The sequence below is a fragment of the Mixophyes fleayi genome, chromosome 2, assembly GCF_038048845.1.
Source record: "Mixophyes fleayi isolate aMixFle1 chromosome 2, aMixFle1.hap1, whole genome shotgun sequence".
NCBI lineage: Eukaryota > Metazoa > Chordata > Amphibia > Anura > Limnodynastidae > Mixophyes > Mixophyes fleayi.
In genome coordinates, this window is record NC_134403.1 from 354,175,728 (window position 1) to 354,190,667 (window position 14,940).

The 14,940-nt window shown below is 40.3% G+C and overlaps 1 long non-coding RNA gene across 1 annotated transcript in view; it reads right to left on the reverse strand.

Annotated features, from left to right (window-relative positions):
* Nucleotides 1-989: 989 nt before the first annotated feature.
* LOC142139495 (uncharacterized) overlaps nt 990-14,940 on the reverse strand; it is a 40,813-nt gene continuing 26,862 nt past the window's right edge. The window contains exons 2-3 of the long non-coding RNA XR_012688219.1: nt 2,018-2,127; nt 990-1,076 (exon numbers count right to left, since the gene is read on the reverse strand). This is a non-coding gene — a long non-coding RNA (uncharacterized LOC142139495). The remainder of the gene's footprint in view (nt 1,077-2,017; nt 2,128-14,940) is intronic.

Consider the following 14,940-nt stretch of genomic DNA (forward strand, 5'->3'; position numbering starts at 1 on the left):
AATGAGACATACATCCCAAATTGCCCATCTGCAGAACAAAGCTCTCAAATCGGGACTGTCCCACCTAAATCAAGATGGTTGGGGGGTTGCAGATGTGAAATCAAAGGGAAAGGAGGGCCCTGCTCCTGGGAGATCTAGTGAGACAAGTAGAACGTGTGTGGCTCAGAGTGGAGATTGGTACCTACTGTACCCAGAGTGAGTAGTATTGCTGGGAGTACGGCAGACTCCAGTAAGGTGGTGGGTTTTCAGAATCTAATCTAATATTCCCTAAAATATGTGCAAACAAAAGCAGAAATGAGAACACATTGTTGAAATTAAAATTAATAGAGATGACTGTTGAGTCAGCAAATAAATCCCAGAGTGAATACTGAAAATGTAGCAATATTTCCTCCCATTGAATGGAACATCTGCTGCTTGCCTAAGCTTCCAGTAGGGTGTAACTATATTTACACATAATTATTTTGCAATAAGAACAAGTTCGGTTAATTGAGATTACTGTATTCTGTTTCATGAATAATGATGAATATCAGCAGACTGTGAAATGCGTCACATTGTGTAACTAAAATATTTATATTGTATTACATTGTATATTATTATATTGAATATTTATATAATATTTGAGGCTTATTTAGAAGTGGACTTTGGTCTATGTAGGACAAGAAGTAAAGTAGCAAGAAAAAGTGTATTTGTATCCATTCGATTGAAAAGAGTATTAATAATGGCAGACATGCACCAGGCGTGTGTATGTATGTATGTATGTATGTATGTATGTATGTATGCCTGATGGAAGCGTAGAACATGCAAGGGCATGAAGGGCTGAAGACAGGTGTAGGCAGGAAAGGTGTCTGTCTTGGATGTAATTTGTGCCTGAATGAGGGAGGGGTGCACAATCAATTTTTTTTCATCAACAAGAAAAGTACCTTTTAAAAATTAATGTTTCCAAGGTTGTGTTTAACTAAAAAACATATGTAAAATAACTGAAGTGCTTACTTTAGTGTATACTTAATTCAATATGTCCATCATGGTCGTCACGCTTCTGCAGGACGTTGGCACGTAAGGTGGGAGGTGCTTCTCTACTGTAGAGGCAGAGAGTGGCTGACAAGTTGGTAAACTTGGCTTGCAGAAATACACTGTGTGGACTAATGAATTCATACATGGGGACAGAGACAGTTATTTCACAACAACTCAAATGCCTGCAGAGTCAGCTTTTTAACTTGTATCAGATCTCATCGGGATCTTAATATATATATCCAGCCCTTGCTAGATGTAAATGTAAATGGATACAAGGAACAGTGGACCTTATACAGACTACTGGATCATATACAGATAAGCTTGTGCCTATTTTCTTTTCTAGTACGCATTTACACACTGGAGTGGGAATGGTGTGTACTGTTTTACTGAAAAGATAAAACACTATCTCTCTTTATTCTGTTTTTTTCTGGGTGTATAGCATGGAACCTAATTGTGGATGGTCCTGAATGTTTGGGAATGAGGTTCTGAAGTGTCTGAAAAAACCTATCAGTCTGGTACGCATATACTTATCTCCAGTGCTTTTTTTTATCCGAAAAAGGTGCCGGAACTCACCTCTTTCTGCCCCCTCATTTTTACGTAGCCCTCTCTTCTTGCCCCCCTCGTTTTTCTGTAGCATTCTCTTTCTGCCCCCTAATTTTTCTGTAGCCCTCTTTCTGCCCCCCTCATTTTTCTGTAGCGCTCTCTTTCTGCCCCCCCTCGTCTTTTTGTAGCCCACTCTTTCTGCCCCTCATTTTTATGTAGCCCTCTCTTTCTGCCCCCCCCCATTTTTCTGTAGCGCTCTCTTTCTGCCCCCCTCATCTTTTTGTAGCCCACTCTTTCTGCCCCTCATTTTTCTGTAGCCCTCTCTTTCTGCGCCCCTCGTTTTTCTGTAGCGCTCTCTTTCTGCCCCCCTCATCTTTTTGTAGCCCACTCTTTCTGCCCCCTCATTTTTCTGTAGCCCTCTCTTTCTGGGCCCCCTCTCCTGCTTTCTGTAGTCTGTACTTACCTTCTATGCTTCTTTTCTCTCTTTTCTGCTTGATCGCGGCTCCTCTCACTGGCAGTGTTGTGACGCTGCTGGAGCCGAAAGCAGGACACACACTAAGATGCGGTGCTGCACTATAGCAGAGGCGCAGAGAAAAAAAATGTTAAAAAGTTAATTAAAGTTTGAAAACCCATGGAAAAAAGGTGCCGGAACGCCGTTCTCAGTGTTCTATGACAAAAAAAGCCCTGACTATCTCACCTAAAGGATCTCTGAATTATATCCTTAAATACTACACTATTGTGCGCCCTATCCCTTTCTTTGCATCTATAGGTATTTTCCAGTGACACCATCTGATTTCTGGGGACTGGCGGCCTCCTGCACATTGGAAAGTGTAAATAAAGACTGTATGGACATTATTAATCAAAACATTTTCAGCCTACAAATAATACAAATACAAATTAAACGTAAGTCATAAAAGTACAAACTACAAGTGTAAATCACAGGTACAGTAATAAGCGCAGTACAATAATAAGTAGCAAATTCCATAAGTACAAATTAAATATAAAAACATAAAAATCACACAAACACAAGTTAAACATACAAAACATAACAAGTACATTTGTGGTAAACAAAGGAGGTGCGGACATGAGACATAGGGTAGAGAGGGTGCTGCTCGTGGGAGCTTATAGTTTAGAGGCCCCTGCACTGTAATTATGCAGACACCTCCTCCTGACTGGGCCAGCTCACACGGTCCACATCATCATGTGATAGGAAGCACTGCTAGGATTGGCCAGATCATATGTAACTCAACATTGACTTTTGAAATGCACTGTAAAAATGTGTTACTAATTCACTATTTCTGTAGTGCACATGTCATTGTATATTTTACAAAAAGGGAATATTTCCAAGCTACACTACTCTAACCAGGTGTGTGAATCTAACAGTGTACCTGCCTATGCAGTGAAGTCATATAACTTGAAAATTAACCAGGGTGCATAACAATTTCAGCGCGACAGTCCAAGGACCTTGAAATGGGCGTGACTTGTGAGAGGTGGGCGTGACTGCATCATAAAGTAAATGTGGTCAAAGAGTTAATATGGTTGGCAGAAAAGGACAGCGCTTATTTTGTCCCAGGTTCATGGTGGACTTCTTTATTGCAAAATCACTCCTGTCGCTACTATCTGGTACAAATCAATGAAAGAAATCAGCCACTTTCCTGAACAACTGATAGACATGACAAGGTGAACTCACAAATAAGATAAGAACTCTTGAGGAATATATATATATATCTATATATATATATGAATATCATCATCATCATTTATTTATATAGCACCACTAATTCCACAGCGCTCTACAGCAAACTCACATCAGTCCCTGCCCCATTGGAGCTTACAGTCTAAATTCCCTAAGACACAGACAGACAGAGAGAGACACTAGGATCAATCTGATAGCAGCCAATTAATCTACCAGTATGTTTTTGGAGTGTGGGAGGAAACCAGAGCACCCAGAGGAAACCCACACAAACACAGGGAGAACGTACAAACTCTACACAGATAAGGCAATAGTCGGGAATCAAACTCATTACCCCAGTGCTGTGAGGCAGAAGTGCTAGCCACTACACCACTGTTTTATATGATGTTTTTTTCACTCCCAGGTGTCTTCTTGAAAGCAGTGCCCGTTGCTGTATTTAATTAACAGTGGGACTGACCTCCACTGACAGGGTACAAGTGTGCCTAAGTAGTAGAGATTTTACATATATCCCTTTAAATATTGAACAGATTTCAATAATGCAATAAATCTATTTCATATTGTAAAGGCCAATGTCTTTCTATATACCCAGTCATTCTTACAAACCCACCCCTCAGAAAGTGTTTATATGAGAGCACCTTTGTGACTTCATGGCTACAAATTGCCTTAAAAACTTTGAATGCACAATTATGTCTAGGTAATAAACGTTCACATTAAAGTAAATCAAATTTAAGAACTTACGAGAGATAAAGTCTTAACTCTCAAAGTCACAAAATATATTCTATAGCTTTGTCCTTGGCAAACATTGGACGATAGTTCTCTCCTGTCTGCAACTGCTTTCATATGTGCCTTTTAATTTGTTTATAAGATATTTACTGTGCTTTGATGATATCAGAACATCGATACCAGAAATATTGCTCAAATAAATCCTGGATTTTCTCAGTACTACCATATCCTGCTGTTTCTGTAATTATGTGGAACATTGATAATATGTCGCCTTTAGGCAGAGTTTTAGTTTAGAAAGTTTGTCTTTGTGAACTTTCAAAATAATCGATAAAATGTGAGAAAGAGACATTTTATCTGTTGCATAGAAACAGCAAGATTTCAATACTTCCTGTACAAAGATAGTAGAATTATCAATCAACATGTCAGAGGATGAACACGCATCTATTTTTTATCCAGTTTTTTTACATTCATGGTTTCATTGGTCTAACGTTTAAACCAAAACATTTACCACCGTTATCATCATCTATTTATATAGCGCCACTAATTCCGCAGCGGTGTACAGAGAACTCACTCACATCAGTCCCTGCCCCATTGGAGCTTACAGTCTAAATTCCCTGACATACACACACACACACACTCACAGAGAAACTAAGGTCAACTTTCATAGCAGCCAATTAGCTACTAGTATGTTTTTGGAGTGTGGGAGGAAACTGGAGCACCTGGAGGAAACCCACGCAAACACGGGGAAAACACACAAACTCCACACAGATAAGGTCATGGTCGAGAACCAAACTCATGACCCCAGTGCTGTGAGGCAGAAGTGCTAACCACTGAGCCACCGTGCTGCCCATAAAACCATAGCATAATATGCATAATTATATGTTCAGATGCTTTTAGTGTTCCAGGGGCAAATGCAGGATTCTTAAGGGGGACTTTCCCCCAAAAGAATATATATATATATATATATATATATATATATATATATATATATATATACACATATACACACATATATACCAGTATGAAAAAAACCTTGTGAGAAGCAGAAATTTCTGAACATAATTACAGTATCAAATATTATTTATGTGCAATGGAGGTTCTCTTAATTTCCTTACAAAAGCACCACGTTACTTGGCCACTTTCCAGGGCTTAAACTAATAACGAACTGGAGCTGCCGCATGCGCAGCAGCTCCATTTCGGCGATGCTGCTGCGCTGTCAAAGAAGAGTCTGCGGCACAGCACCGCCGTGGACGCTTCTTTGACAGCATCGCGGCTGCTGTACAGTACAGTGCTGTGTAGGGGCAATGTTTAGTGCCTGTTCGTTTGCGGAGGGGAGGGGTTTCTGGAGAACCAGAAATCCCCCCTGCGTGCTCCCTTGTGTTCTACAGGTAATATCTAACCGTCATGAACTTTTCTTGTACAGACATTACCCATAACAGCAATTGTTGTCTAGAAAGAGTTTCAAATAGTGACATCAAAAGTTATTGATGACAAGTTATTGATGACAAAATATTGTCATTTTAAATTTCACGGAACATTGAAAAGAATGAGTGAATATTTTAGTTGCTCCCATTTTTAAATGGACACTAACCTCAAACATGTCCTTTCTCCCTTTGTGTGGTGTGCAAGAAAGTAAATGTGGAAACATCCTTTTTTTACATGTTGCTTTTCATTGTGAAGACTAAAGATTAGTGAGGCTGAAGCAAAATTTCACAATAATGGAGGTTTGCAGCTAAACAAGATGTTTTGCAGGTGCAGACTTCCAGGGAGACACAATCTTTTGTGTTGCCATTCTACAATATACTACTTCATAGGCAAACCAAGGGGGATTTTCTAGTGCCTGGAAACTCCCCTCCAAGCCTGGGGCACTGTATAATTGAGGTGGCTGGACCCTGCTCCCGCTTCACACAGCTCTGCTTGAAAAGGGAGAGCTGCGTGCACCTAACAGTAGTGCACGCAGCATTGCCCATGTATATTATGGGGATAGGAAGAGTTGGAGAGCAGCCAAGCACTGTCTAAAATTATAGCCATGCCCCCATGCATGCTGATCACTCCCACTGGAGGCGTGGTGTGGAAACCCCTCTCTACAAATCCTGCGTTTGCCCCTGCCTTTTACAATTTGTAAATTCTGTTTATAGAGGAAGATCTATCAAAGGATGATTTTGTTCAAAAAATCACCCCAAATCAACATAAATAAATTGGTAATTCATCTGCAAAATCTCCAATCTAGTAAAAATCTATTTATTTTCAAATATGCAACTTTCTGAAATTTTACTTATCTGAGCAAAATCGATGGTTTACCTAAATTTCGTGAAGAGTCCATGTATTTCAATGGGGGCAGAAAGGTCATTGAAATGCATTGTCCATAGAAATGAATGGGAAACGCTCAGTCAATCGAAAGTATTGTTACCACATGCTTGCCACTTGTGATTGGCTAAGGAGGTACTGACCTCCAGATCTATTGAATACAATGTGGCTGGCAGCAATGCAAGGAAATACTGCTGTGGAATTGCTCCAGCGTGCACTGGCTGACAGAGCATGGCACTAATGGTTTCACAAGTCCCAGCTGGGAAATATAGTTGCACAAGTGCCAGCATGTGCAAGCAGTCAAATTGAAATTCCACAACAGTATTTCATCTTTGATTTGATTTTTCATTTGGATTGTTTGCAATAATTTCAATTGACAGTGCATTTATATGGGCATTTTACAGCCAATGAAATAGACTGTCTTTTGAAATGAATAGGAAATGTTATTCAACCTTTTTCAGGCAATCTCAACTGTCTGAAAGCAGCGAGATTCATTTGCAAACCACCCTTTAAAAGATTCCCCTTGCTTTACAATCCATAATGCAGAAACTAAAGATTTCTGTGATTGCGAGATGAATGGCGATTTTTTTTTGGCCGGTTTGAAAAAGTGGAAATTTACGTGAGGATTTACGTTTTAGTACATTAGGTGAATTGCAAAATGCCATGTAAATCACAAAAAAGATTTGTTCAAAATCAACCTTGGATAGATCTCGAGTATACTATATATATAGAGCTGAGATGATGGCAATCAATTCATTCTGCTCTGCGATGTGGTTGTGATATGACTGGGATTTCCAGGTGGAACAAAAATGATACGTTAAACTCCTCATGGAACATTAAAGACCGAATTCCGCTGAATATTTAGCTTGTCTCTAGTGATGACTTTTATAATCTGTGTGGGAGACAGAGGTCCTCGGATGTCCATGTTGCTCTCCCCCTCTTCTCTCCTCCCAACCCTTTTCTCCTCTAAGGGCATTAATTTTTAGCACGCAGTCTATGCAGTCCACACATAGTCGGCCACGTCACATACTACTCAATATGACCATGTCATCCATTGATAGAATATTGGTATTACAGCTTCTACAGTATTCTACCAATGGATGACGCGACTACGTCCTGCAGTATGTGATGGCCGCCTATACGCGGACTCCATAGGCCACCTGCACCGCCTTTCTCTAATGCCAGTGCTACAGGGCTCCTCACCTAGACTTTGGGAGCCCTGTGGCAACTGAGTGTGAGTGGGATCACCAAAGTATTGATGGGCCAGGGTGCTCCTGCCGCCCCCCCAGTACCACCTTTCCCCAGTGCTCCAATCATATAATTATATACATGGAGCCTCAATCTCACTAGGAGGCTCCCATGAAATAGGGATATATATATATATATATATATATATATATATATATATATATATATATAGATATATCCTATTATAATCAGACAAATATATACTATATGGACAAAAGTATTCAGATGCTTCATCATTACATCAGTAGGGACTGTAATGACATTGTATTCAAATACATATACCTTAATATGGAGTTGGTCCCCTTTTTGAAGCAATAAAAGCTTCCAGTTGTCTTAGGAGGCTTTCCACAAGATGTTGGAGTGTTTCTGTGGGAATTTGTGCCCATTCATTCTGTAGAGCATTTATGAGGTCAGGCTCTGATGTTGGATGAGAAGGTCTGGCTCGCAATCTCCGTTCCAGTTCATCACAAAGTTGTTTGATGGGGTTGAGGTCAGGGCTTTGTGAGGGCCAGTCAAGTTCTTCCACACTGAGCTCACCAAACCATGTCTTTGTAGTCCTTGCTTTGTGCACTGGAGCACAGTCATGTTGGAATAGAAAAGAGCCTTCCCTAAACTGTTGCCACAAAGTTGTAAGGATAGCATTGTCCAAAATGACTTGGTATGCTGAAGCATTAAGATTTCCCTTCACTGGAGATAAAGGGCCTAGCCCAAACCCTGAGAAACAGCCCAATACCATTATCGTTCCTCCACCAAACTTCACAGTTGGCATAATGCAGTCAGGCAGGTAACGTTTTCCCAGCATCCGCAAAACCCAGACTCACCCATATGACTGACAGAGAAGCGTGATTCATCACTCCACAGAATACGTTTCCACTGCTCAACAGTCCAGTATCAGTGTGCTTTACACCACTCAATGCTTGGCATTGGTCTTGGTGATGTGAGGTTTGCATGCAGCTGCTCGGCCATGGAAACCCATTCCATTTAGCTCCCGCCGCACAGTTTTTGTGCTTACATTAATGCCAGTGGAAGTTCGGAAATATTCAGCTATGGAATCAGCAGAGTTGGCGACTTTTATGCACTATGCGCCTTAGCAGTTGTTGATCCCGCTCTGTGATTTTACACGGTCTTCCGCTTCGTGGCTGAGTTTCTGTTTTTCCTAAACGTTTCTACTTTCTAACAGTACCACGCTTGAAGTCACTGAGCTCTTCAGAATGACCCATTTTGTATCACAGATGTTTGCAAATGGAGACTGCATAGCTAGGTGCTTGATGTTATACACCTCTGACAACGGGTCTGATTGAAACACCTCAATTCAATAATTAACAGGTGTGGCCAAATACTTTTGTCCATATAGTATATATTGTCCTGAAAACAACCCTTTAAGGATAGGCCGCTACTTAGGGGTCAGTGCTGTGTGCTTGCCCCCAGGCTAAAGTCTGCCAGCCAGCCCCTGGTAATGCCGCATTTAAAGTATTAGAAGACGGCATGACCCAATCTTAATGAGCTAAATCACACCACCACTATGTTAATTTGTATTGGTAACAACACAATGTATGTAAAACTCATTAAAAAGTATCCAAAGTGTGCGTTAGATTTGATACATTTCCTCTATTCCCAGCACGTGTGAACGGACCTGTGTACCTAACAAAGGTCTCCATCAAAGCAGAACAAAGGGTAAACCCTCACCGAACAAAAATTTCCTATTTAGATCCTCACATTGCTTTATGGAAGTGGCACAAATTTGATAGGATACTAAATCCATTTTTAGCAAGGCTTGAGAGTCATTCAAATGCTCAACATGCTGTACATATTATCCAGCCGCTCCGACTTCCAGCAGACCATAATTACACCACTGTCAAGATACAGTCTCCATTTTAGTCACAGAGGGACAGCTGACAGCTAACACGTTGCTTCATTAAGTTTCGGCTATTTGTAGGGTGCAATAATCGCAAAGCAGTGAAATTGGAAAGTGGTAAATTATTTACTATTTATTTATTTGTGTTTATCTCAGATTAGCCCCATGCACATGTTTATGTAATCTGAGCGATTGGACAGATATTTGATAAATACATGGAATGCGATATTTATAGATGTTATGAATGTGAAGCTGGGTAAACAAGCTCTATATTATACCTCGCTGAGATGATGAAATCTCGCTGGAGAAGTTATGTCTTATTATATGTGCATATCTCTTCTGTTTCCCAAGGTGGTGACTATAATGGCATTTTCTTATCCTTAATACAAATATTATGCACATTTAAGTAAGTTGTTTGCACATTAAAAGACACCTATTGCCATTTTTAAGTATTATTTGACAAGGGAAGCAGGATTAATTTACACTTTTGAATCAAGAAAATTGACGTTTTGTGAATGTCCTCCTTTTCCTGCGTCATCAAAATCTTAAGATCTCTGTCTGACGTTGCTTCTTTATAGGCTCAACACTGTTTTATAAAATAACTTAATTATTATATTTATTCATATAAGGGTACAAATAGTAAAAACATGCTAAAAATGTATCGCTATTATCAACTTACAACTCCAGCCTCATTTATTAAACATATGTTTCATGTTCATCATAGAAACTCAGCTAATTAGCCCTAAAACTTTGCATGCTTGCAGCTAACTCCTCTACCCACCTGGACTTGAACCTGCAGATTCATCATTCATAGGCTCATCAGCCGTCCAATCAGCTCCATTGAACAGGTTAGGGTGAGTAACTTCAGCTATGAGATCCTCAAGGCTTTACAGCTGGGGTTAGGGGTGAAATATAGTTCTGACCATCCCTTACTCACCTCTTTGATCTCTCCCACTCAACTCCACTCCACTGATTGCAAATTTGCACTTGGTACACCCATTTAAAAAAATCGATTAACTTGATCCCTATATTTGTTCAAGCTAAAGTATATCTGCCAATGCCCTATCATTGAAACTACTGGGTTGAAAATTTATGAACCTTTAATTTACTTTATCGTCAACATTTATTTATATAGCGCCAGCAAATTCCGTAGCGCTTTACAATTGGGAACAAACATTAGTAAAACAATACTGGGTAATACATACAGACAGAGAGGTAAGAGAACCCTGCTCACAAGCTTACAATCTATAGGACAATGGGAGTTTGAAACACAAAGGCATGTGCTACATCATATTGCACAATGGACCACCTAGAATACAAAGGTAAATGTATTGAGTGGGCTGTGTGATCAGTTGGTCATAGGGTCGTTGTCTTGTGTTAGCTGTGTAGAGGGTGGTAATAGGGTAACCTAGGGAGATTAAGATGGTGGTTGAAGAATATCATAAACTTGCCTGAACAGGTGGGTTTTCAGAGAAAGCTTGAAGGTTTGAAGACTAGAGGAAAGTCTTACTGTGCGAGGGAGGGAATTCCACAAAGTGGATGCAGATCTTGTGCAGAATGGAGGTGTCGAGTTGGGAGATAATTTGAAGAAAAAAAGAGAAGAATGCGCAAAATGACTTCTTATTAAACGTACAATATAAAATTTAATTGCGATATAACGCTAAATAATCTCACATATGCATATATAAATTTACAGATAAAAATAGAAATAAAACAGAATCCAAAAAATGCTCCTTAAGAACTGCAATTAGCAAGCTCTATAATTTTGACTTGATATTGTTATATACGAGACATATTTTCATTCCATGTAGCCAATTTCAATGAAGATATGTATAAATGTATAGATCATACAATGAGTACTCCTTAGACAATAGAAAATCTAAATAACTCCACAGGTTTGATATATCCGACAATATGAAGCTGAGTGTCAGTCAGTTTGTTTAAATACTGTTTCGCCGTGTCAGAAGTATAGTAAAAGACACTTGTCTGGAGTCCGTGATAACAATCTTAAAAGTAATTAGCCAGATATGTATTTTAAGCATATATTGCTTAGTCCCCCTCGGGGGGGGGGGGGAAGATATCACTTGTCTCTTTACCGCGCCCTCGGCTGATGGATTCGGGCTGTATCCTTGAATGGTGAGCACCACTATTTTGTCCGGACAAAATAGTGGTAGAAAGAGAAAGAGATAGATTACAGATTTTAGTCAGAGGGGAAATGAGCACAGGAGACAGGGCCCTATTAATTTGAGAGGGAATGGGTCAAGAGGACAGGAGGTAGAGTAGGAAGAAGAGTGAGAAGAGAGTAGAAACTTCCTCTTCATTTGTGGGATCAAATGAAGAGAGAGTTTCAGAGGGTGCTACAAAGGAATTGAGCTCATTGCTTGTCGAGGGAGATGATATAATTTCAAGTCTGATCTTATCTATTTTGTCCTTGAAATAGGAAGCAAGATCCTGGGCACGGATCATAGACCATGTTTGCTTGCACCCCTCAACTACTCTAGGTTAAGTTACGCAGATACATAGAACAGGCATTTAAACTGGGGTCCAGGGCTGCCTTCATGCGATCATGTGATCTGTCACAGACAGATCACATAATCGCAGGGGGAATGATTCCTCCACCCCTGCGATCGGATCCTGGTGCCTGGCTGTCACGGTGACAGCCAGGCTGAAGACAGAGTAGCGGAGACCAGCGGCGGGCCCCAGGTAAGTCTGTGCTAAGCTGTTGTACCGGGCCCCCTGGTGAGCCCGGGCCCGGTACAACAGTACCCCCCGTACCCCCCTGATGGCGGCCCTGCTGGGGTCCACCTTCAACTAATAGACCAGAAAGACCTGGCCAGAATTTTAATTAATACATTTTTTTAAATATTAATTTAAATGAATAATAACTGTATAATAGTACTGGTATCAATATATGAGCATCTTAATAAGCCGTTACTGAGGGTTTCATTAGATATAAATAATATAAATATATAATCTATTAAAACTATTATTTACCAGTTTATATATCAGTATTTTCTGAGGTAAGTCCCATAAAATATATAGTAAAAGACCTGGACATGATTTTAATTAATTTAAAAAAACAAACAAAAGTTGGTTAGTCTTAGGGTCTACACTTTCCCTCCAGAACATAGGAGACATTTTTTTCCAATCATTGGTTGCCCCCCTCACCCCCAACTGAAAAATGCCAGGCATAGACATGGCTAATGGCTACGTCAGAACAAATATTGGGGGAGCCTAAACACCCAGAGAGCTGGCTCCTATGAACAGCAACTCTTGGGCTTTGTAGAACTAGGTGCATTACCCGAATTGATAGCTCCGTACACGTGGAAAAATATATATTATTGTACAATAATGCCTAGGATATAGAGAGGAACTGCAAACAGATACAAAGTCAAGATACAAAGGAGATATCTTCTCAAAATAGAACCTTACATAAGGACAAACATTGTTATTTACAGATGCCCTTTGTGTCTTCTTTCATCTGTGAGACATTCTGACGAGACATTTTTCTTGTCTAGTTGCTTTGAATTTTTTATGCACTTATTTGCTTTGATTTGCAATTCCTCGCCCAATACCATGGTTTTGCCCCACTATCAATGTCGGCTAACCCTGGTTTCCAATAACTATTAATCCTGAAAACATAGTTGCTTGGCTTTCAGGACCTCTCTTCCCATGTAGATGTCAAGTCTTATTTTAATATTCAAACCCTGGCAGTATATTCATATTCCTGAGGGCAGATCAGAGGTCAACAACACCAAAATAAAAAACATACTGACACTGAAAAGGGTAAAAGAAAAAAAGCCCCATAAAAAAAATAAAGTTACATATAGCTGAGTTATTTTTTTGCTTAGTTTATTACACATTTTAGCATACATCCATACATCTATTATATAGATTTAGTCATTCAACGCACTCACCACCATGGAGATTTATTCTATGGAACTTAAATAACAATAGAAAGGGATTATAACTTTTATCATAATCCTCTGCAAAAAAAAAGCATAACTTATGATTTATAGATTTCATTTTTTCATTCAGGTTACTCGTCCAAGCATGCACCCCCCAACTTCCATATCATAGGACGTCCTCACTGAAATCGTGACGTTGGCCACCTTGGATGTTCAGGAAATGGAACTTAAATAACAGAGAGGAAATACAATACAATACTGCAAAATGATGATCTGTAGACATAATATTTAATACAGACCATCCATCCAAGCACGCACACACGCCAACTTCCATGTCATGGCTTTATCTGTGTGGAGTTTGTATGTTCTCCCTGTGTTTGCGTGGGTTTCCTCTGGGTGCTCCGGTTTCCTCCCACACTCCAAAAACATACTGGTAGGTTAATTGGCTGCTATCAAAATTGACCCTAGTCTCTCCTTCTCTGTGAGTGTGTGTCTATATAGGGAATTTAGACTGTAAGCTCCAATGGGGCAGGGATTGATGTGAGTGAGTTCTCTGTACAACGCTGCGGAATTAGTGGCGCTATATAAATAAATGATGATGATGATGATGATGTCACATGTACATGAACATAATGGAAGCATCAAGAAAGTATTTCTTTTGGAGCTGCAGATTAACTAGCTCTCTCATTGAGATTTCTTCTTGCTATGTTCCAAACCACTGAAATACTTTTCATTGCTCTGTGGTATAATAATGATCTTGTTTTCTTTTCCAAAGTCCATCAAACAGTTATTCTGTTCTCTTTTAAAAAACGGTGAACAATTATCATCCATCATCATTTGAACAATCAATTACAGACTGTAGAGTGTTTTCTTTGAACTGAAAGGCAATCTCAAGAGGGCGGCCATATTCAGTGCCCTATTGTTTTTCTAGAGTTATAAATCTGCCACTTCAACTCAATTGTATTGGAAAGAGCCAGTATTCTATGCATAGAATTACTGGAGAGAAAAGAAGCAGAGGACATGTTTTTGTGATATATAATGTGTCACAACTATATGTTGCGTACCTGCTAGCGTTGGTACTACTTGGAGGAAGGTGCGGAATCTAACGTGCCCCTGGTATTCACCAGGACCCACCACAAGGAGGTATGGACTCCCCCGCAGGAGACACACAGATCGCCGTCCTTCCCCAAGTTGGATACCGAGGCACATGAGCAGAATGGTCTGTCAAGCCGGGTCGATAACAGTGCTGGCGAACAAGGTATACAGGGGATATCCAGAAGATAGGTGAGACAAGCTGGGTCGGTAACAGTCTTGTAATGCGGTACAAAAGGGAAATCCAAAAGAGAGGTCAAAACGGTCCGGGTCGAGAGGGCACTGGAAGGCAGGTTAGTCAAGGCAATGCAAAGGTACAAGAACGCTGGAGCAGGCAATGAGACCTGATACTCTGGCACTGGAGGTCAGACTGGTGATGTCTTATAAAGTCTGTGCAGCCAATGGGCAGAGATGGGGCGGCGGCACTGTCATCAGCTGCCGCCGAAGATTCCAAATAGCAGAAGGTTGGGACGGACGGACGGAAGATCCGTGTCTGGTTGCCTGGCAACCAGAAGCGCGGGGAGAAGATACAGGCGACCGTTCCGGAGAGACAACGGGAC